The following is a 25,525-nucleotide window of genomic DNA, read 5'->3' on the forward strand; positions in this document are numbered from 1 at the left end:
CTTAGTTTGGTGGAATGCTACTGAAAGAAAAATTATGGCTATGGGGAATATTCCCTTAAACCGGGAATCGAACCACGTCATGTCGGCATTCTGCGCCACTTTGTAGACCAATACGCTATCCAGGTATTGTAACTAATTATTCCTATGCCTTTTACATCTTTATATCATCGCCATTTTTGTGGTAGGCTTTAAAAGTACCGCATAGCATTTGCCGGCCTCGGTGGCGGCGGGGTAACGTCTTCACCTGCCAAACAAGAGGTCGCGGGTTCGAGTCCCGCCTGGGTAGGTTTCCCCGGTCCAGGGCATGGTTGTTTGTGTACGTTTACTGTTACATATGTTGAACACCCCGGTGTAAAATGGCCAATGAGAGCTGTATCCGGTGGTTTTAGAATAAAAAAAAAATTAAAAAATATCAGTGGTAGTATTGAATCACCAGGTATACTTAATTATTAATATTCACATAAAGTTTTGGAAAAGTGATCATCACGAATATAAGATAATTAAATACAATTATTTCACGAGGTGAAGCCGAATTTGGTAAACTTATACATATATTGCATTAGGTACGCTTACACCTCTTTCAATTTACCCCAACCGATATTGAGAATCACCCGCTAAAACATGTGCTTTCTATTCATATCTGAGTACTTAAAAATTGAAGCAGATCTGACTCTATATTTTTGCAAATGAATGACACTCTGCCCTTGGAAACCTAAAGTTTGGGAAAAATTACATCGTTATAAAAAAGGAATAGTCGTGTCTCGAAACAATATAATATCTCGGAATAAAAAATCATTATTATTATTTATGGACATAATCTATGCCAGGATTTAAAATACAGTATTTAATTTGAAAATTATTATAAACTATAAACGCCATTCTCATAAAATTGTGCCAAAATTGTGATATTTTGTCCTACCGCATAACATTTTTTTGCCTTGGGAGGCCGAATGATTGGGGAACACTACTTTCCGTAAGTAAGAACATTACGCCGCCTTGTCCTCTAATGCAACCTAAGTTCTTCAATTATTCCTTGCTAAATATTTGCTTATTTTTAAAACAGTGGTATGCTAACTTAGAGGATGAAAATATTGATTGAAACTTTAGGAGTGGTCTAGATATTTTATTCATAATTCCATATTTAATATACTCAAATTACATTATTTACTCATTGTTCCTGTAAAAATCCTTTCATTGAAATATTTTTGGTACTAGAAACATTTTTTGGTTCAGACTACTCATGAGGAGTAGCATATATTTTGAATTTCAAGTGAATAGAGTGTAGAATATTTCCTATTTACTGGGAATATTTTTTTATTATCATCTCTGTATATAAATTGAAAACGTTATGAGCTAGGTATTCCAGAAAATATAATACTTTTTGCAATATTTTTTGTTTTAAGAAGGTTATTTAACTTCATTTTTACCAAAAAACTATTTAATATTTTTGGGCCAATCATATTGACGAAATAAATAGGCGTATTCCTACCTATCACCCTGGGCGACCATTGTCGACGCTAGTATCGTTGGAGATCCTTATTGCTATTGAAAATATTTGACTGCATGAAAATATTTCTGGTAAATCTTAAAAAAAAACCTCTGTTGGGTGTTTATTCTTCATTCCCTTTTAAAAAGAACCAATTTTAATATCATTCCGAATCTTTTTTCCATCGTGAAATATCGTGTAAGGAAGTATGTTTTTGGGACCACAATGTTCGATGCTAGCAGTGCATAAGGTGTGGCATTCCCTTCGAGTTCCATGCGCATAAAGTTGAGTATTTCTCCAACAGTTTTATTGTTTTTATTGTCACCCCAGTCATAAATTGAAAACATTTTTGAGGTGAGTACACAGCGAAGTACGTAAGGTATTCACTATTTTTTTATCAGCAGATTTGGCTTCATTTTGACCAACGTAGTGCTCTTCTTGCTCTCCTCGGGCAAAGGCGCGGACCGCGTAAAGTGGTAAAAAATGGATGTGTACCCACCTTCCGCTGGTAGAGACCGTTGTTGATGTCCCTGAGGGAGTACTTAAACTTTTAGGGAATAAAGAGAACTTATGCTTGAACGCTATGTATTATGGAGAGGGCCTCTCATCCTCCCATTCCGTGAGAGAGTCGGGAAAATGGTATAAAACGGCGAAAATTGCCGTTTTTGTGGCTCGCATGCTCATTCATTCATCCTATGCTTTGGTAAGCGGTAGTTTTGTGGCTGGCTAAGGCATAAAATCTCTCCTTGCTCTGCCCCGAAACAGTCCATTTGGTCGGATCACACTCCGTACATCATCCGCAGTCCAAAGCTCCCATATTCCAGCGGAGTTCCGCAATCTGCACAGCACCGGATAGGTACTCCAGCATTGCATATTCAGGAAAGGTAGGGTATAATATCCACCGAGTCAAAAACGAGTGTCATAGAGTAACATTGGAGAGTATTACTGTCACATTTTACCAGTTGTGATTGATTTTCATCCTGAGTTATTCCGAAAATGGAAAAAAATAGTGGGCACTTTCTTTGGCTTTAATTTTTTTCGCTGCATTTATGGCGGTAATAAATGTTTTATTCTACATGAACCCTCAAATAATATCTACCGAGTTGGAAAAGAGTATCATAAAGTAATATTGGAAAGTATTACTGTTACATTTTACCAGCTGTGATCGATTTTCATTCTCAGTGATTTCGAAAATGATAAATAAGTCTGGACATTGTCATTAGATTTAATTTTGTTTTTTGCTGCACTAATAGCGGAATTAAATGCTCTTAAATAAATGCTCTAAAATATTCTTCATGAATCCTCAAAGAGATAAGTTTTCATCCCATCAAATATTCAGTCACATCTTTCCAACCTCTAAGTGAGAGATAACGTGACAAATTGTATGCATTTTTGCCTACTAAATTAGCGAAAGCATGCATCTGATTTACCTTTTTAACTGAAAAGGAAACAGGAATTTTTAATCCTGAGCGACAAAATAGTTAAAAAAATCATTAAAATTCATTTGACTAAAGATATCTCAAATTTATGAAATACGTGATTTCATGTGGAGCTCATGCTCTTAAAGATGATGTTTAGGCGTAAGGTATTTATGAAGATTGTTTAATAATCATTCATCAAGTGTATTTTCACCGGCCCTATCATTTTTATCTCTAATTTTTAAGCCTAAGTAGCAATCTAAGTAGTGTGATTTAAAAACTTCAAAATATCATGTTGATGTGCAAGCCTTGGAGGCGAATTCTGCAGTTGGTTCATTCCTTGAGAAATATTTCCAAAGGCCAGACTGTAAGGGAGGACGGAAAAACAAGAATGAAAGTGAGGCGTAAGAAGGGGAGAGGGTAGGGGGGGAGGGTCAAAGTCAAGGCAGCGTTGACTCCCGAGAGGGTAGGCGTCAATTGGCCAGATTCAGGTCACGGAGAGTTGGGAGGAGAAGGGGAAGTGGTGTAGGGTCGGGGGTTAGCGGAGTCGTAGGGGTGGAGGGAAGAGGTTTAAGATAAAAGTTATTGGCTGGTGGGAAAGGCCCGAGAATTTGGCGTAAGTGAGATAAAAAAGAGTAATTCAGCCTTGAGAGGCTGTGATACCCGAGGGGCCTCACTGGTAGGTAGTTGTTTCTTCGCAAAGCCCTGAGAGTGAGGAAAGATGGCCCAAAGGTATTAGAAAGCATTGGAAATCGGAGCTACTTCGATGCGAATAAGGATATGTTGAAAGCGGTGGATTTAAGCCAAATAGATGTGGACGTCTAGAATGGTAACGCGCATGTGTTTTATATGTCTGGCCAACTTACGTCACCTTCTTTCGCTCTCTGTAGTATAAAGAGATAAACACATACGTGTAACAACGTTATATTGATACGAAGTAAGATTTTTCTATTACATGCACTCAGCCATTTACTGTATTCTGTAAAAACAAAGATCAAGTAAAGAACCTAGAGAAAGCCATAATATTGTACACATTAGTATTTTCTTTACAAACTATGTAAAAATATAATATTTTATTATTACCTTATCCGAGGAGTTTCGCGTGATAACGACTTAAAGATTTGTCAAATGAGGATATTTTTCCCTGCATACACTGAATTCGCTGCTTAAGTATCATTATTATAACTGAAAGCATCGTAGATGGATGAGTTTTTAGTTTTTAAAATTACTAAAGTTTTGTCCTGTATTTATCAAAAGTGCAAGAGTGATATCTTTTGTTCAAGAATCAAAAATGTATAATACTACGTAGATATATTTATAAGCGAAAAATTATTTTTTGCTAGTTTTGCAGTGTTAACCTAACATAATTAGCTTTTTAAAGCTGAATAGGTTAAAGTATTGCATTAAACTTTTTATATATTTATGTAAAACGCAACAACTTTTGTGGCAGACTTTTAGGACTTCGTACAGCTGGTTAATTAGAGATATATCCCCGATAACAAATGCTAGTGCCCACTTCTTAGTACTTCGAAATAAAAAAAATAAATGCAAAGGTAATAGCAGACGCTAATGGGATCGTGAATCAAGACATGCCGTGACGTTGCAAATCTGGAGTTACTCCCGAGACGGAAAAAAACCGAGCAGAACTGATCAAGTGAGGTTGGAATGGTTTTTTGTCGTGTGTATGGAGGGAACGGAAGGGTGTGGAAAGGTGGGATAGGCACTGATTCATCTAAGATCTCTTCTTCAGCAGTCATCGGTTCAAAGATGGCTTTTTTAGAGTTCATGCAGCCTCCTTATTTATTTTTCAATTTTCATGTTTACTTAGTGTAATTACCAATTGCAATTATGTAGGATGTAATAGGATAATCTTCTCAAATTATACTCCGAGTCAGGTTTTTTATTCCCGAAGTTTCAATGCTTGCAAGGGCAGATGAAAATGCGAGAGTCAAGTATCGAAACGTCGGCTATAAAAAATCGGTGGAAAACCAGAGAACCATTATTGCATACTCGCTAGGATGCTAGCAATATGCATCCTACTTCGATTCAGGCATTGATAAGGATAGTGTGACTCGGAATTCATAAAATTTCAAGATGGAATTGTATATGTGAATCTATTAATGTGATATAGATAATGTGATATGCGTTCTGTTTTAGAGGTTTTGTAAATGAGCGTCAAGTGCAATTCTTTCCGCCCATTTTTCAAGAGTTTGTGACGTCATAAGTAACGTTCGGGGAGAACCTTTCATCAATGTTAGAAATCGCTCAAAAGAGGGCAAACAATAATTTACCACGCGTGGACCATACAGATGGCCTAAGAGTAGCTGAGATCACTGATCCGCTTAGAATCCGTTCGTGAGGTAGTAAACTTTTCCGCGTAAGGGTAAAGGATGTCGAGTTTTCTGTGTCTGATCTCAAATAAAGCTGGCAAAATCCTCAAAAATGTCTTATTTTATGTATGGAAGTGAATGTTTTGCACAGTTTTTGTCAATACATCAGTGCACGTTTTGGCGAATTCAGGTTTTAATAGGTTGCTATTTTTAACAAAATAATTAGCCTCAAATTTGAACAAATTGCAAAACTCATCATATGTGTGTTTTAATCTGTCTAATTAAATGTATCTGTGTACTCAACTAATGGCACATCTTTTATAGTAACAAAATGAGACCAGAAGTTTACTATGTTATTCGATGGCTTGTTACTGTAAAATTTCATCAACGTTTACGACTTTGTTGATACAAAATGGTGAAATGTATTTTACGTCGAATTTTTGGTGCTAATGTAGGATTAAAAAAAGGTCACCGAGTTTATACGAAATCGTTTTTGGCTCGACGTCGTGAAAATGCTATATATATGTGAGTAAATACAAACTGCAAATGTTGAAACCATGGTGGGTAATGAAATTTTACATTAAAGTATGGAAATTATCATTTGTAGTTCATATTTTATCATAGATTTATTGCATTTCCACCGCATCAAACTTGATAAGATTTCCTACAGACTCGGTGATCTGTTTTTTAATCCTAAATAAACAATAAATTTTGGAAATCACTAATTGTAGTTTATATTTTATCATGGTGACTGAGTAACCTCGAGAAATTTACACCCCATTTGCAAAAAAAATTGAGCGTGATATCACTCGGCGACAGATCGAAAAATTGAAAAAAAAAAAGTCTCCATATGAAATATTATTTGATGCTTTCCCGGCGAATGATGTGGATAAACTTTTCTCGGGATTCCCACGTAGTTAATTTTTCCATAATAACCAGCGTTTCAAGATCCGACTCGCGGCTCATCCAATAGTTTTCTTTCAAATTTATTTCAAATTTTATTCAAACAACATTCAGTCCTGAAGATGAGCACTGAGTCGGAGCTTGAAACGCAGGCCATTATGGAAAAATTAACCCGGTGATAATCCCGAGAAGAGTTTACCCACAAGTCTCCATATGTTTGAAACTATCGTGTATCGCAGTCGACAATAAAACAAAATTAATGATAGAGCCCATTGCGCGATGGTTCTCAAAAACGATTTCTGCAGTGCAGCGCCTTTTGCTGCGGGAGCCACTGAGGCGGGGGTGGACATACAAGTGAGTAGGGCGAAATAAGGGAGGAATGGAGGGAGGGGAGAGTTGGGGTGGGCGTGCGTGACTGCCCTTTCCGGGAGGAATCCTTCTCTTCAGGGAGCAAAAAGCGAATAGAAAGTAACGAAAGATGGGGTCAAAAGGTCGGCGAAGGGAATTCGGAGCGACTGACACTGTTGGATGATGTGGGTCCCATTGGACGGCGGCGCCCGGGGATTAGCAGGAGAGGGAGGAATGACTATGCTTCGATATCTCGATACACTGAAATCGATACGATAAAGTGACGGCACACAGAATAGTATAAAGAATGTTTTAGGAAGAAGTGTGCATCATTCATTGATTAACTACATAGAGGTTTAAAAGGGAGAGTGTGAAATTGGGTTAATGTTCATTTTTTAGTTGTATTATATTATAATTAATGTATTTAATGGATTGTTTGAAATTGGTTTATTGGGACAATGTTAAATTCTTAGTTGTATGAGATTAGAACTAGTGTATTATTTTTACCATGGATATCTATTCCGTTTCTAGACTTGGTATTAGATGGACAGAAACTTGGTATGCACACATTTGTTATTTATGTAAATCTAATGCTGCCACCAGGCAATAGCCTACTTGCAGCAATGTTTAATATTAATAATAATAATAACCAAAGAAAAAAACACACATGAAAGAAACCTTAACTTAGTATTGTATGTATGCAATATAGTAATTTCTGTAGTAGTATAGGAATCAACTTTATCCGGAGGAATGCCGTCGAACAGCATATTAAATGATACACAAAGATATCGGACCGTCTACTTGATTTTAATTTCATATACGATCTATAATACGATATGATGACGAAAGATGGGGTAGATGATACACAATCCCCGGTTGGAGGCTTAAATTTGTGTAATCGTTCATCACAGTAAGGGCCTCCAATCATAGTATGGGAAATGCATGAAAAATTTGAAATATTTTCTTAGCTTATGCATGAAAAATTGAATTGTAATTTAATTATGCAACTCCGGTATCTTTTCTCATATAACAATATGAAAGAGTGCACATTGTGCTGGCATTGGCATGTGCGTCGTAAGCCAAGCAGTCTCTCATCACGTGTGTCGCCGTTACTGCGGGAAACAAAAATCAAATCTCCTTAGATAACCCAATTCGAGCGATGCACGTTGACCGAAACCACTTGGTACTGTGCATGTAGCAAATGAGTATTCTTGTGTATATTTTCTCAAAAAACTTCCTCTACTGTTTCTGAGCTTCATAAAGCACTTTTCTTTCAATCGAATGTTGCAACTGACTGTTATGAATCGTATTCGTATTTAAATATCTTACTGTAGGCTGCATTGGAAGGTCCATCACGGTGAAGCCTCAGCTGATACCTTTCGTCGCGATCGTCAATCCGTCGTTCAGTATACGACATGAGATACATCGCAGGTCGATTTCTATCTAATAGGTTTTTCTTTTCAAACTAGTCGGAGTAATTAGTAACGTCACTATTATCTTCAATTTGCAATTATATTGTACAATTGAATGCGATCAAGTGATGTATTCCATGTAGTGTATTAAAAAGTTTGATCTATACAATTCTATTAAATGTAGGTTAGATTTTAATACAGAGTTGAAGTAAAACTTTTCCGGAGAAATATCGAGGAACGGCACATAAAACGATTCATAAATATATAGTACTGTCCACTCAATTTTAATTTCAAAAACTCTACTACAAGTGATTCGATTGGCTAGCAGTCATCATTACGTACATTTTCATTTTTGTAGCATTTGTCTCAGATCACGATATAGGCTCTTAAGAATTGTTTTTCTTTATAGAATACGTCAGATAGGGTGTTCTAGAGTGGAAGAGAGACTAAAGGAGGGTTTTGGAAGTGGAGAGGGATGTTTTTGAAGGGAAAAAGAAGTTGACGGCAATAAAGCGCCGAGTCAGAGAAGAAAGTGGGTGTAGGACAGAAACATATAAAGAGACGGACAGATGACTAGATGGATATGCGTGACTCCAGATGCCCGGACGGAAACAAAAATGACTTTTAAGCTCCATCTCTTTCCGCTACGAGACGTCTTACAATATGCTTGCCTCGTGATTTTTAAGCAGTAGCTTGTTGCTTCTTTTTGAGAGATAAAATCATGAATTCAGTGACGGCTGTCCACAGCAATATGCCCCAAAGGTAATAAAAAAAAACTCTGCTCCCTAATTTCTGAGAAGGAAGATATTCAGTCTTCAGCGGAAATGCTGTGCATAATTTTATATTTTATCATGTGAATAGTGAAGTATTTTGTCGGTGTAAGGTCACATATTACAAGACTTTGTGTGTTGTAATACATCACGCATTGGCATCTACTTACCCTCGTAGGGTGTTTGAAATTACTTAGTCTTGGGGTATTGTAAAAGCGTACAGAGGCAAACAACTCCTCATTTGACTTCGGATATTGGTAAAAATATGTTTCGTTTTAAATAATCGTTGTTAAGTAATAATGGAAATAATTATAGATATATTTTTATCTTATCAAGGAAGAAAAATATTTTAGTTACCTAGATATAGGACATAGTACATATTAGAGGAGGCATCTTACCATTAACAGAAACACGAAATGATGTTGCTTTGTTTTCTCTTCCAGGTGTGCTTCTTTTTCGTTGAATATTCTGATTCATAGCGCACATAGGTATTGGAGGGATCGTGTCAAAAGAATTCTCGTCACAGCTGAATATCTGGCCTGACTCCCCTTTCAAACCAAGTTTCAAAACATGATGCGTTAGTTTTTCAAAAAAGTCATATGTGACTCAGGGATTAGTTTGGTCACACCGAGAGTGCTGAATGCTTTAAGAAAAAGTTTTTCGAAACGAGAAAAACTAGTCTGTGCTTGGTCGCTGATTTTTTAATCTGCTATCAAATTTGCTTAGAACAATGTAACACTGTACAATGTCTAATATCTCTCCGTCCTTAAGGCTAAAGCCATTTTTAAATAACTTTTATTGCATTGGCAAATTCCTCTTCCACAGCATCATAGAAATAAGAAGTAATACTCCAACCACCCTGACTTGGGCGTTAAGATATATTTCCTTTCCCCGAGTTTCGGAAACATGATGTTTCACCGGGTTAAACAATGCCGCCCCACTAGTAGTTCAGTTCCCGTTTTTTACATCATTTACAGCATTTTAAAGAGCTTCAATTAAGTAGGTTAGTCCAGCACCCTTCTGAGTTTTATTTGCATTTTCGCACTATCATCCGTAGCTGAGCAAAAAAGTTGTGTCAAAGAAATTTTCAAGCCGTTTGTGAGTTATGTTAAGCTAAATAATAAATTACTCCGTGTAATTTTTATTCATATTAACGGTTGGGGTAACTGTGCCCGCCGTTACTCAGCTACCCCAACCCCATGCCTTAGTTACTCAATTTATGAAAAACTTTAGGGGTAACTGGAAACCCCTATTATACAACTTAACGAACGTTTAAGGGTTATAACAACCATATAATGGAATGAAATCAACATTCAAGTTTATCCTGAGGTATTTGATAGTTTAAAATTACTATTACTCTTACAAGGAAAACCAGCATATCTAACTATGACAGGTCTTCACTTTGAAAAATTTTCACACTAAAATTCCACAGTAGCCCAAACTCAAAATGGTTCTAAATGAGGGAAGACAGGTTGTTCAAAGTGCATAAGAATAAGAAGTAACTGTGCTTATCTGATAAACTTAAAATATTCATGATATGCATATGGTATATACCATCTACTATTTAGTTGCGTGTTTCTTATTCCACACTAATCGTTTGATTTATATTTGCACACTTATTTTGCGGTGATCATAATGTCTTTCCGGTGATCTCAGGTCGAAGATGATCCCAAATTAATCCCAACTCGCCTGGGAATTCCTTTTTTGATTCTTCCTGGCCTTTCCGTTTTTCTCGACGACGTGGTGAAGATCGCGGACGTGAGAAGGACGGACGTCAGGGAATAAGGCGAGTTTGGGATGCCTCAGCAGCGAGCGTCGTTGCCAGAAGATTGAGTGAGATTTCGGTAGTTGGGAAGAATATACGCGGGAATCGGATTGGTGTGGCGGCTTGAGTGATGGCTTCTCACCCTTTTGATCCGGGTCCTGGCGTTGGTGGATATTTTTATGTGATTGCTCAATCCCTACTCTAGTGCTTTTTGGAGGACACTTCTAACACAACAATCCGTCCGTCGCATGGGACGCTGAGCCGTGGTTCCCTTTGGGGCTTTCGTTGAGGACAGGGTAATGATGACTCCAACGAGTTACTCTCCACACTCCCTTCTTAACTCTTTCTAACCCAGAACTTCTGGTCGACTTGGTCTTCGGTAGAAATTAAATTTCCATACTTTTCATTTTAAAAATTTTTCATGCGAAAATTTTCTACTTAATCATAATTATTGTGGCAGCTACCTACGTATTTTGCCACTAAACTTTAGAGCAAAAAAATTAGTAGTTTTAATCTTTCCTGAATCGAGCTAAAAATGTAAATATTTTTTATGTTACTTAGAAGCAGCATTGAGTTATAATGGATTAAATAACCAAAGATGTCAGTCGCCTCTTTCAATAACCATATAGTATAGGTATATCCTTGAAGCCAAGGCATACAAGTGCATTTTATATATTATTTTGGAGTTAAATACCAAGTTTGGGTACACAATATTGTTGTGACAAAGGAATATCAACGAACAACTGATAAGTATATACCTATAGAGGCAGTGATTTACTTGTATCACTTTGTTGCAACAATATTGTGTATCCCACCAACCATTATCTGCAGTTACCTCCAACATTATAAAATTTGCACTTGTAATGTTTCTTTGTCATGCATCGATGAAGGATTGTAGTTAGTTCGTCCTAAATAAAAATCAGGTGATATTGAAAATGGTGGCTCTAAGCAAAATAATTACCCCAAATATTTAATGTATGAATAAATGTTTATCGATACTCTGGGAAACCTACAAGAGAAAACAACAAGTACCTACATATAAAATTCTGCTCAAAATACAATCAATAGATTCATTCATTCATTTTATTGTATTTTGAGCAGTATTCTATGAACATTGCAGTGGATTAGCAAAGGGTGAAGTTATGGAGTTTCAGACCCCCCCATCCGAAATATAGAAGAAAAATACAACACTACTTCATTAAAAAAGAAGACAAAATACTGAAAAATCATGAATTTACAAAAGATTTATTTTAAAAATGAAGTCTTTTTGATTATTAAAATTATTAAATTAGTTTGAAACCCTCTACATAGTACCCTGTGTTTCAAAAAATTTCCTCCCCGGTTTTGGACCCTCTTAGAACAAAATTCCTGGCTAACCCACTGGTACTTAAGTTTCATGCTATTAAGTTTATGAAAGTAACATTTGCACGAATTAGTCAGTTAGTGGTCGGATGTGTGCTTTATGGTATATAGATAATGACTAATGGCATTAGCCGTCCATTTCATTTGTGTTTTGTGACGATCGCACGTTTTCCTTGCCATTCCACTCACTAAAGATGATTCCAAATCAATCCGAATGCGTCTGGGTATTCCTCCTGATTCACCCTGGCTTTTTCCGTTTCGCTCAATCAAGTCGTGAAGATCGCGGACGTGAGGACGTCTGGGAGTAAGACAAGATTGGGGTGCTTCAGCAGCGAGCGTCGTCGCCAGAAGATTGAGTGAGATTTCGGTAGTTGGAAAGAATATACCTACATACGGGTATCTGATTCGTGCGGCGGCTTGAGTGATACTATTCCTTGTCACTCTGCCAGTTCTTGCACTTATTAATGAACCCAATGACGCAACACTATTCCACCCTTCTTTTTTTGTGTTCATAATTCAGGAAATAATGAAATTTCACGATTTGGCCAAAGTTGTAATCGCTCCAATTGATCTGAAGATTGGTGTCTTCGACGTATCACGTGGTCTAGATTCCAAAAATGACATCTTCGAAAAATCAAATTTGCTATCGTCAAATGCACCCCAAACTCAGTGTAATAGAGGCAGCTGAAAAAACTGAATAGAGATAGAAAATTTATTTTTCAATTGTTTTTCCTGCATTTCATACGGTTTTGAAAGGTGTCAAATCCATGAATTTTTGCCTTATCTCGTCTCGTCACTCTAAAAATTAGCATGAATCAGTCAATCAGAGGGTATTACGGAATATAGATAATGACTTATTGCCATTGTCGTCCATTTCACTTGTTCACTCTCATTTTGTGAACATCTTAAGTTTTCCCCGCCATTTGGACGCTGAAGATGATTTCAAATTAATTCAAATTCGTCTGAGAATTCCCTCTGATTCTCCTTGGCCTTTTCCGTTTCTCTCAATGAAGCGGTGAAGATCGTGGACGTGAGAAGGACGGACGTCTGGGAGTAAGACGAGTTTGGGATGCTTCAGCAGCGAGCGTCGTCGGCAGAAGATTGAGTGAGATTTTTGGGGGTTGGATGGAGAGGGTGAGCTTTGGCCCCCTAGGAGCTGGAAGAAGGGACGAACCTTCAGCGGCCAACAGCGTAAGAGAGAAAGAAGGGAAAAATTCGAATTGGGACGAGGAAGGAAAAAAAGAGAGATGTTGAAGGAAAAATGGTGGACGTGTCCCAAATCTTTCTTTCTTCCTCCGCCGACGAACATCAGTGGGAAGGGCAGAAGCCAATAGTAAGAATGAGCGCCCTTGTTTCCGCTGAAACACATACCAACCCTCGAGGCAACCCAAGTTCTCTTATTCCTTCTCCCGTTCCAGACTCGTGTTCTTGGATTCTTGAGGTCGGCGTAGAGGTATCCATTTTGAGAATTAATTAAGACATTTCTACTTAATGGTTATCGTAAAACTATTCCAGTTATTCATTTGCCATTTATTGTATGCATATTGACACAACGTTTTGCCATGGATGTTTACTGCATTTAGGGCTTAAAACTGTAGAAAATGTCTTGCAAACATATTTTGCATTCGATTGAACAATGCAAAAAATACGAATCAGAGAACATTACCTTGAAATAGCTTCAAGTCACAAAATTCAAGTGTGCCAATCTATGATGGATCAATCTCCGTTCAACATTGTAGGCTTTAATCATCATATTAAAGAGAATAGTAAACTCTTGCCGTGGCATTGTCAAGGGTACAATCCTTCTCTGAGTTATATGCTTGGTAAAGGCACAGTAAGTTTCTAAACCCTTAGATTTAAATAAACGTTGTGTGAATATTTACCTTAATGATTCATTAAGAATAAGTCATGATTACTCCCTAGAACATGGCGATGAAACTCAACGCTGATACAGCGAAGATTAATTCATTCAAGATGAGCACGATTGGATTTTGAAAGATGATTTAATGCAGCTATATCAATGTGATATTCTCTGATCCGAGTTTTAGTACACAATTGAAAACACACAATTTTGCGAAATATCTTTTAAGGTATTAAAGCCCTAAATAGAATTCAAATTCACGGGTGCCTTATTATGATACAGTTATGTTTATTCTAACATCCCAGGCGGCAAAATGAAATTGTTCCACAAAAATCTTTTACCTTTAAAATTACCAAGAGCTTTCTTCCTCGTATCGAATTAAAAGCTATTTATTTTCTTACCAAAACAACAAAGAAACTTACTTACTTAATAGATGGATATGCGTTGAGAAAATCTTAATAATCAATTTGTAGTTACTTTAAATGCAAAAACTTCACGGTACTTTTCACAGAAAAATGATGCGAAATACTTTCTGGCAAATATGATCAACCGATCCCAGCCTGGCAAAAGAATTTCTATCTCATTATATGGTCTAGCATATGAATTACTGTTCATTTTACATTATTTGGTGGAGAAATCGTTTCTTTTGAACTGTAGGTTATAATACCTACTTTTAGAATTTTAGAACATTATAAATATTTGTAATGTGCGTTCTTCACACAACAACCTCATAACTAACACTGAGATGAGGTCTACCCTAACATTCCAGCAATCGGGTTAGACACTGAAAATTAGGAAGAAATTGAGTAGGTAATGATAAAATTATAATTCCGCCTTTCTCTGGAATTTTTAAGAGTAGAAGTTTCTCTACGTTCTTCAGTTTACACTCAGATTTCGAAAGTGCTAGGGAATTCTAGAGAGATTGCAGCTCTATCTGAGATCCTTTTTTCTCTGATCCTTTTTCCTATCTCGGAACCCTATCTATTCTTGCTCCTACCCCTTCTTTGATGTTCCCATAGAATACCCCCTTCTACTTTCCCTTCGCGTTTCCAAACAAAAAAAACCTCGCAGAGTCCTTTGTGCGTAAAATCGTACGTGCAAGAGATTTGCTGCTAGGCGGTATTCTCTCGTTTCAGTTAAGGGGAATGAAAGGGTTTTTGGGTGGACTTTCGAAGCGATGGACATAGTATGGCTATGGAATCTGCGAGTAAGTTAAAGTGTATCTATTCTCTGCGTACCAATTGGCTTCACGAGAAAAGATTGTCTTTATGGCCTCTCAATCCGATGGGAGTAAACTCAAATTTCATTATTACGATTAACAATAAATAACTGGATAGAATCATAGGCATTTATTTACACAGAAAAAAAGTTGTAATCGCATTTATTATTCGGCCTTATTCTTGTAAAAGCTCAGTCAAAAAATGGAAAAATACTATTTAAACAAATTTTAGGTGGTACGCGCAGCTGCTTATCTTTTTTTTTTAAACGGCTGTTGCTCAAACATCCCCTGCCACACACCAATTGAAGTGGCTTTTTGATGTAGATTAAATACTGAAGGGACCCATATTATTTCTTGAAGCGTCGCTTACTTTATGAGTAACTCGCGGCGTAAACTCGTCTTAACCCTTACTCAGTAAGTTGATGACGTCACGAGCTCCTGATGGGTGGGTCACCACGACCTCGCTTCTCCTTCGCCACGCGCATCATCCTTCCGTGGTTCATTGTCGCCCGTTGTTCGATATTTTTCCCCTAAACGAGGAATTTGGGCACGTGACCAGAAGTACGCTCCGGGGCGTGCAAAGAAGTATACGGGTTGCCTATACAAATATTTTATCGTCAATTCGCCCACATCGGAAAACCATGAAATTCATTATATCCGCTACGTATATCGCGTGCTTTACATTGAAAATGAAATTCAAAATTGGTGTTTGGCGAACGTTATGAAATTTAACAATATCGAAAAATGGAGTGTCAGGAGATAGGTGCACCTGAGTCAGTGGTCCATTCTGCAGATGTATCGCGGCTAGTCGCCACAAGAGAAAAAAGCTTCCAAAGCCCCTCTTGGTCCGAATTTGGCAGCCAAATATCCACAATGCACTCCTAAAAATTCTTATGCTGCATTTTCACTAAGGGTAACGGCTGGTATCCTTCCGTTGCACGCCTATTGCGGCGGTATTTGGGGCCATATGTATGTACTGATGAAGAATTAGTATTCCATATCTCAGCTCTGTTGGAAGTTATTACCACCATGTATATCTTTACCTATTCTCACAATAACCAAATCTCACCCATTTTCTTCTATTTATTTCGTTTTCCTTCCTTTATGTCAAAGGTTTTCGCAGAAACTCCTTTCAAAATCGATTTCCTCTTAACAGTTTACTCAACCTTTTCCTGAATTCTCGGAAGGGCATTCACTTTTTCCGTTCGTTACTGATAACTTTTTCATTTTATTCTTTTAGACGCATGAAACTTTTTCTATTTCATTCTATGCTCTCCTCCACATTGTTGAGGTTCTCTTACGCGCTTTTTTATTTTATTTTTTACCGCACCATGCCTATTTAAAAAATCTCAATGAATAAATTTCGGTGTCGTAGCTTTAGGTTTTTGGAAATAGTTGTTTCTTATTTTTCGTAAAATACTTCTGGCTCTTTTCCTTTTATGTGACTACGTAGATTTCCGCGGTGTTCAGGTTCCAATTTCTCCATATTTCCGGTGCAACCGCGTCGGTTTGTTGGTGATGACAACAGTTTCGCTGGCACTGCTGCCAGCGTCTTCAGGTCGAAGATGATGCCGGTCCACGATTTTCGTCCTCCTTATATAGGGGGTCAGTCCCGCCAGTTGTGGCTGCCGCTCTCCTATTGGTCCGCCTAATGAGCCTCCTCCAATGGGCATCCAGATGGTAGCCGTCGTCTCTGTTAAAATTGTCCGTCCGGGCTATCTCAATGGATTCGCGGATGAGTCTTTCAAGTGAAAAAACGGAAGACGAAAGAGCTTGGGCCGTCATTCCCTACGTCGCAGGGACCACCGAAAGGATTGCCAGGGCCCTGAAAAAGCACGGCATCACCACCAGGTTTAACTGTACGACAAAAATTGGTGACTTGCTGCCCACAGCCAAAGACAGACTACAGCACGACCTTCATGAAGGTGTTTACAAGGTCCCTTGCTCATGTGGAAAAGCATACATCGGTGAGACTTGCCGTTCACTCAAGATACGGATGCAAGAGCACCGAAGGGCAACGAAAAACAGGCAATTCCAGTTGTCTGCCATATCGGAGCACGCCTGGACCCCGGGACATGACATTAAGTTTGACGACGCCAAGATAATAGTGAAAGAAGGCAGATATTTTCCCAGACTCATCCGCGAATCCATTGAGATAGCCCGGACGGACAATTTTAACAGAGACGACGGCTACCATCTGGATGCCCATTGGAGGAGGCTCATTAGGCGGACCAATAGGAGAGCGGCAGCCACAACTGGCGGGACTGACCCCCTATATAAGGAGGACGAAAATCGTGGACCGGCATCATCTTCGACCTGAAGACGCTGGCAGCAGTGCCAGCGAAACTGTTGTCATCACCAACAAACCGACGCGGTTGCACTTTTCCTTTTATGTTTGCTAAATTGGATCTAAATGTATGAATGCAGCTAAGAGCCAATAAAACTTGAGTGCCAACAATATTGAGAATTCACGGTTGTTGCAACGATATTTAGACCGTAAATACGAAGCAATTGAAATATGTCATTATGTTAATGGTATAATCGCCAATAAAGTCTACAGATAGTCGATGTAGTAATACTCAGGATGAAGTATTCAATACTTCCTCTGAATGCGGTACATTTTGGTTTCATATAATGGAGAATAGCCCAATTTGGCGTATAACGCCATAAATTGATTCTTTAGGACTCAAAATTCATGGAACAACACAAGATTGCGGGTACACTGACGCATGATTGAACTTAAAAATATTTGTCTGATTAGCAAGATAAGGACCAAACAGCGAACAAGAATGACTAGATTCCATAAATTGTACCCCATCTAAGCTTACGATAAATTGCATAAAACATATTGTCATTTCCTTTGAAGACCGATAAAATAACATTTTTTCACGAGTGCTAAAATGGAGACTTTAAGATGGAATTTAAGTTCTTTTCTTACTTGATATAACTATAATGGCCTCATAAATTTCATTGTAAGTTAGTTCATTGTCAGTTCTTAATTTATTAAATTGAAGAATTACAAGAATTTGGTAAAGAAAGGGTCTGAGGATGTAGAGTAAGGCAGGAGTATCGAGAAGCTTTCGCGAAGGTATTTTGAAACTTTTAATTTAAGTATCAGGTACTACATACACAAAGGGATTTGATATTTTTATATTTCATCAATCTTTTCTTCATCCTCCAACATCCTCAGACTGAACAGCTACAAGCAGATTTTAATGTAATGGTAAATCCCAGGTTACTTGGAGGCGCAGTGACTTCAAAGGTCAAAAGGTTAACGCTTTCCACTCGTGCCCTTAAAGACATATTAGCCTTTGTTTTCCTCCGAAGGGATTATGAAGCCGTAAAAAGGATCCGAACAACTCCAGGGAGGTGAAACTCGTTTTGCGCCGGAAATAGCATTAAATATTTTTCTTTTATAAATTGACGTCAGTTTCAGCTTGTTTTATTGAACACTGAAACGGAAATGCTGCGAGTGAGGCAACATTTTCATGATATTATGATTCATAATGAAATCACCATAAAACCATCATTAATTAGTTAAAAGTGATTTTATGAAGCCTTAATGATATAAAGTTGGATTCACGGCGATAAAGTATCGATTTCGGTAGCTAGAAGTACACTTCCCCAAATATGGACACGGTAACTATCACCCAGAACCATTATTCGGGAAACTGGTAACGTAGAAACGAAGAAAAATCTAACTTACTGCCTTTGGCTCAAACTCGGTGCTCCCAAGTAGATGATCCGGTGGAAACTTATTCATTATGAACATCACAATATTGCAATTAAATTACTCACAGCCCTCTATTTCTCCCTATTCTGGTTCCAGTCACCTAGTCTCATCACTTCCCTAACTCTTCCTTGCGTCTTTCTTCGTCAAAAGCTTCTGCGGGCGTGCAGAAAGCTTTACCTACCCATATGTTAAGCATATTATGCTGGGAGCCGCTGGAGACTCGGAGGCTGCGCGCTAGGCATAGATTCCTTGAACAATTGAGAATGGATATCTTTAAGAGATACATGGAGAACATAATACTATATTACTAGGTCCGACAGAAGCGATAAATTAAGATGTTTTGCAGAACGTATAGACATGAGAATTCGTTTTCCCCCCGAAACATAGAGACCTTAATAAATTCTGGTAGTAATTTCGTAAGAGCATTTCCTTTTTATGTATAAATGGATAGTGTCCTAACGCCCCCTGCCACACGCCTTTTAGGCGGCTTGCGGAGTAGTTTATAGATGTAGATATATTTGTCCAAATAATTCCCTTGTTTTTTCCACCGGCCTTTACCTTCTATTTTCTCTTCATTATATTTCTCACGTCATTTTAGTGTCCAGCAAAATGACCATCCATCCTTTATTAGAGCGAATGCATTACTGACGTAAAGGGAAAGCTTCGAACACCTCAGTGGTTGTGTGCTTTAAACCTACGCGGAAATTTCACTTGGAAAATCTGCGAGGATAGCTGTAAGTGAGCTTGTACGTTTGTGTGTGCTCTTGTGTTTTTTTTAGTTTAAATTTGTAGTATGTAACCCCATTGTCGTATTTACCAACTTTCCAACGTCCTATCCTTCCCCTTTCTTCGTCCATATTTTTTTAAGCCCAGATAAGAGTACGGCCTAGGGGAATAAATTTTTTTTAACTTTCCGTCGTATCTCTCTCTGAAGTATGGAAGTACACCGTTTCCTTTTTTAACCGTGTCATTGGTATTCACGCTTATCATCTGTCCGAGAATGAAGGAGGTATGGACTTCAAGCCTCTGTGGGTTCACTCATTTCTGTTAGTTCTACATAAAAGTACGCGCTACTGACATTATGGTCCAGGGTCCGAATCTCAGGTGGAACCTTTTGACACCCACAAAGTTACTCGGAGTGCGAGGTAGCTCAGGGAAGGCAATTAACCCTCCTACTCTGATTTGTGATATTCGTATGCCTATTCTGTACTCTGAGATGAGCTCTATCCTTACTTATCCGTGCAGAATCACTGACTGAGGGAGGGATAGGAATTTAAAATTTTCCTTCTGAAATACAGATTCTTAAAACTTAGATGCAAAAAGTTCATTAAATGTAACACATTGGCGTTTATAATAAAGTAATCAAAAATATCATTTGTGGTCGAGGGAAAGCGAGAAAACATTTAGAGTATAACTTTTTATAATAAATGTAATTGAATAGAATATAATTTTATTATTGTGGATGTCGTTTGTCTCTTAGAAGCACTAATAATTATTGCGCGTAAAAAAATACATATCTATAATCAACTCATTAATTACGTACATGTACCAGCACATTTGTATCACCGAAGAATAAAAATATGAAATATTGCTATGCTACAATAATATTGGAATGCAGTAAGCAGGACTAAAAAGCAACTCTAGAAATATTGTAGTGCTGTCGTCGATGAAATGATGTTGTACATAAATTATAGCTAGTGAAACTGCATGCTCTAATATTTATTTTTGAATGATATTTTTACATTTTTTAACATCTTGAATTAAGTGGTTCCATGCGACGCGTCGCAAGAATTGTTCTTTATTCCAATGTACAGTCAACTTTGGCAAAAAATATGTGGGGAGTTTTTTGGAACTTATTTGGTACGTAAAAAAACTTGGAGAAGGGGTAAGCGATTCATAGCTTAGGGTGCAGGGGCAGTAGTTTGAAGGTTGCAGGGGATGAGAGAAGTGAGTATTTTTGTAGGAAGAGAGAATGGGGGAGTGGAGAAGAGAAGAAACTTGTTCGACGAAGGGATGAAAGGGAGGAAGTGTATGAGGCCAATAAAAAAGGAGTGGGGTGGGATGGGGTAGGGTGGTTGGGCAGGTGCTTCGTGCTCGGAGGGGGGATGGAAAATCCTCTGTCAGAGGGCGGTGGACGTGGGGGGGGGGGGGGTGCGTGTGTTGGTTACGATATGGGGAGAAGGATGTTTTGGGGCGCATGGAGGGGGGTGACAGGTTGTAGGACTCAAAATGAAAAGTCTTTCCTGGAAGATGCAGATCTATAGGAGATGGTACAATGGTGTATGAGCCGAAAGATTCTGAAAAGTTGAGCACTGACTATTTCTTGAAAGTTGATTTAATCTTCATTGCGACGTGCATGTGATATGAAGCAACTTCTTTCATGAAAGTTTCATATATTTCATTTTGGTACATTGGTATTTTTTTATATTATAATTTTTTATAAGAGCACATTCAGAGAGCGTTACCCAGATTTATATGTATCAAAGGAATTATAAAATCTTCAATATGCTTTTGCACAATGGTTTTTCATTATTCCTTGCATATCAATATGGCTATTTAAACAATAATCCTTTGTTTTTCTCTCCGTCACCAAGGCGCAAGCTCAAAACAAAACTTTAAGGAATCAAAATGCAACTAATTTAACCAACAAATGAAATTCAGAAAATGAAACAGAATTACTAAGTTTATAGAAACATATATAACATGATGTGAGTCATTCGTTGAATATGTATCAATTTATGCGCATTAGTCTGGGAGCCATGAGAGACTCTGAGGCTGCGCTAGGCATAGATATCTTGAGAAATTGAGAAAATATATCTTTAAGAGCTATACGGAAAACATCATATAAAAGAAATCATTCCTCTTCGCCTAACAGAAAAAATACCATTCCTGAAAAAAGTGTGTGTGAGTACGAAAGTTTCAAACATCACTTTTCTCATCTATTCCCAGTGCTGAACTTAATCTTCCAAATAATACGAAAACATATTTACTCACACCCTATTGTAGATAATAAAACTAAATTCAGCACATGATGACAACAATTCACGTGAATTTTCCATGAAATTTTTATATTTCAGCTTAGTCACTCTCAATGTGTAAATAAAAATGGGATTCTTTTTCTTTACATAAAAATATCAATATGACCATATAAAATGAATTTTTAAGTTGACGATTTTACAAATTTTTACAGAAAATATATTTCTGTAAACGTGACGATTTTTCAATTTTTTCAGAAAATACTGAAAAATATTTCTCATAACATGGCCTATGAAATAAGAGAAAAATGTAAATAACCTCTAAATTATGTTATATATGTCCAAATACTGATTTGGTTCGATACCATGCAATTTTGATGAGTGCCATCCCACGTCAATGTTCATCTCTTTCATCACATCCACTTTAGCTCGTTCCGAATCAATCTAATTTTAGGTACCAACGGATCGAGGGTTTGATGCTCAAAAGATACTTTGTATGTTATAAAAAAGATCAATATGCTCCTCCTCCATAATATCTCCTCTGAATACGTAATACACATAAAAGAGCCCTGAAGAATGGTAAAAACGAATCGAGGGTATACTTTGGTGCGCCTTCTTTTAACTCTAAAATAAACTACCAGGACCTGATTGACTGATTCATTCACGCTTCAAATCTTATCACAAACTACTGATGATATTTCCATGGTATTTTGTGAACATATTCATTGTGTCATTTGTGGCCGCACTAAGAAAAGATTTTTGCGAATATCAATCTTTAAGGTAGTTCCTATTCGATTATACCAACACTTATAAATTACATCCCCATGAACAATTTTAAATGCTGGATATTGATATTTCTTAGAAAAGAAATGCTGTCATTAAATATTTTACTTGTTTAATCCACATTTTTCGTTTCCTTCTGATTACAGTTTTTTTATTTCACGATCCAAAATTTCCAAATGTCCATTTGGACTGTACGTGTACAAGCTAATCGTGGCTAACAATTTTAGTAGTTTGTATAATGATAGATATTGATAGATAATGATAGATATTGAAGAAATAAACCCCTAACCAATGACCAATTAACTTTGCTAAAGCAGCAGCTGCTATGAGGGGACCTGCTACTGAGAAATATACTCCCTTCCCTGAACTAACAACGTTAACTGATAACAAAGCCTCACTATACGCCCCGAAGAAAGGTCAGGGTTAATGCTCAATAATGGATTTATTGTATAATGTTCCAGGATATAATAATACACTTGATACGAAAAAAGAAGCTTGATATTTTTATGCGCAAAGAATGCATGTAATGACATTTTGAAGGTTCGTAATGCAGTCATAGGTAGGAGCTGGGATAGGTCTGCTTTTACTTAAACTTAATATAAACAGTAATACCACTGGCACTATTAGACCTTCCCCCTGACGACGCCTGGTAAAATCCCGGAAAAACTGTCATCAGCCTCTGAACTCGGCAAAAGCCCAGAAGATGAAGATCCACGAGTAACCCCACTTATCTAGTAATAGTGAAGCCACATTTTAGTCTCGATTGCCCATTCAACGGTTCTGCCTCGAAAGTTGTATGCATTTTAAAAGACCACGGTGGCGTTGAATCAATGAAATTTATTAATTGATCTTGGGCTATAACCCTTAAGAACAAAACAATGTACATTTTTTGAGCAACAAAAATAGAGAAATTAACAATCGCTAACCAGAATAGTGAAAGAAATAATATAGCGTAAAATTAAGTACAAATGAATAAAATTTTCACAATTAAAAGGCTTAATGAAAAGCATTTTGGAAATCATTTGGCAAAATATATGTGCATACTTTTTTAATGTTGACAATGGAAGCGTTAATACAACATTGCGTAGGCAAGTCAGCGTAACTCCTCTTCCCCTTCAATATGGAATCTAGTCTCCAACCCACCTATCCTCACCTTCCTGGAAGAAAAAAAAATCACCCCTTCCCAGCGAAAACGTACTTTACTTTGCAGCCGCACGTCCCGGAAACTGGGGTCGAGGGAGGAGAGATGATAGAGACCCAGGGGTGGGTGAGTAAGAATGAAGCGAATAGGGTCTTTTTTTTGGGGGGGGGTGGATGTGCCCCTGGTTGGCTTGTTGGTTGCCTGCCTGCGTGTAGAGGGGTGAGTAGGACTTTTACGTGCCTTTGGTCGAGTTTACCCTCCCCCATTCCTCTCCTACATCCAACCCTTTTTCGCTTTCCTCCCCTTCTCATGGGCTCCATGTCATCTTTTCCTGTCGTCCTTTATAGCGGCCATGTCGTGGGAAGGCCAAGACAGGATGGTGGGCGGTAGGGGAAGGTATGATATGGGGAGCTGGCAGGAAAGGCGGGGGAGCATCAAGGTTCTTTTCCTCTGCGACGATGCGTGTATGGGGTGGATATTCTTCCGTGTTGCCGTCTTACAGAGATGCGATGGCTGGCTCGGAGACAGAGAGAAATATCTTGCTCAACGGTTATCTTGGTGACCGTGGGACCTAGGGCGCATTTTTCTAGTTCCTCGCGAATCACCGCGAATACCCGCCGAGATTTAGATTGCTACTTGTTACTTTGAATTAATTACTATTGTGAGTCTCACGCTGACTTGCATTCCCACCATACTTACCTATAGAGCAAGCAGATACCTAATGCCTTCCTCCCACCTCTCCCTGCATCCGGTGAGAAGAGCGGTGGGAACTGCAAGCTGGCTGACGGCGTCGGTGGGAAGGAGACACGACGTGTGGAGTTGGTTTGTAGACGCCTTGTGGAATGGTTGTATCTTAACTCGAATAAAGAGGAGTTATGGAAAGGACCGGGAATTGGTTATTAATTCCTTAATTCCCTTCCTCGCGTTCCCTCTGCGACCTCCGGCGGACCCGAGAGACTTTACAGTGGTGTCAGAAGCGCGATCAAACCGGAGATCGTAGATATCGCGAGGAAGCAGCAAGAATGGCGAGTCGCGTGAGTTTTGGGGGGCATGAAATGCCGCTGCAGAGTGTCATTGATGACTTCGGGGAGAAGATCAGCATTCTGGCTAAGGAAAACGAGGAGCTAAAGGAACGACTCTGCAGCGCGACTCAGAGCTCTGCTCCGTCGCGGGGAAACAAATTCTCGCTCATCAGCGGCATCGATGTATTCACTGGCCGCCCCGGGGAGAGTGTTGTAGCTTTCATCGAGCGAGTGGAAAGCGTGGCAGAATTGAGTGGCTGGACCAGCGAAGAGACCCTGAAGGCAGCGAGAGTGCGTTTGGGCGGTGACGCAGCAGAGTTCTGTCGTATCAAGGAGGAGTGCTACCAGGCGGCTGATTTTTCAGTTTTTAAGAAGTACCTCCTTGATCGATATCGCCCGAAATTAACGGCTCGATTCTATCGCGAGCAGTTAGGATCGGTGAGACTAGGGCAGGGAGAGGACTTAGAGTCCTTCGCGGACCGGGTGAGATCGATTAACTCTCACACGTATGAACTTCCGACCCACGCTGACATGGCTGCCGCGATCAAGCATGAAGCCGACCAAAGGGCCCTGGACGCATTCCTTCGTGGTCTTCCCGGTGAGCTCGGTCGTCTGTGCCGCTTGGCCGTGCCGGCGTCGTTCGACGCGGCCCTAGAGACGGCTATTCGGATCCGCGAAGCTGATCGCAGTCCGCGAGCCCCCTCGCCGGTCCGCCGTGTTTTCCGTTCCCCAGCGGAGGCGGGGCGGAGGTGCTATGAGTGCGACTCTCCAGACCATCTCGCGCGAAGGTGCCCCCGCCGGAGGTGTTATGCTTGCGGAGCTTCCGGCCATATCGCTTATCAGTGCCAGCGGAAACCCTCAGAGAAGCCTTTAAATGGCGGCGGGTCCGGAGGCGCCACCCAGGCCGGACCCCTGTAACCCTGTTCCTTCCACGGTTAGAGGCCGCTAAGCGGACAGAGGATTTAGTGGTGGCAGTTAGCGTCGTGGGAAAAGACTG

Source organism: Ischnura elegans, chromosome 10 (assembly GCF_921293095.1).
Source record: "Ischnura elegans chromosome 10, ioIscEleg1.1, whole genome shotgun sequence".
NCBI lineage: Eukaryota > Metazoa > Arthropoda > Insecta > Odonata > Coenagrionidae > Ischnura > Ischnura elegans.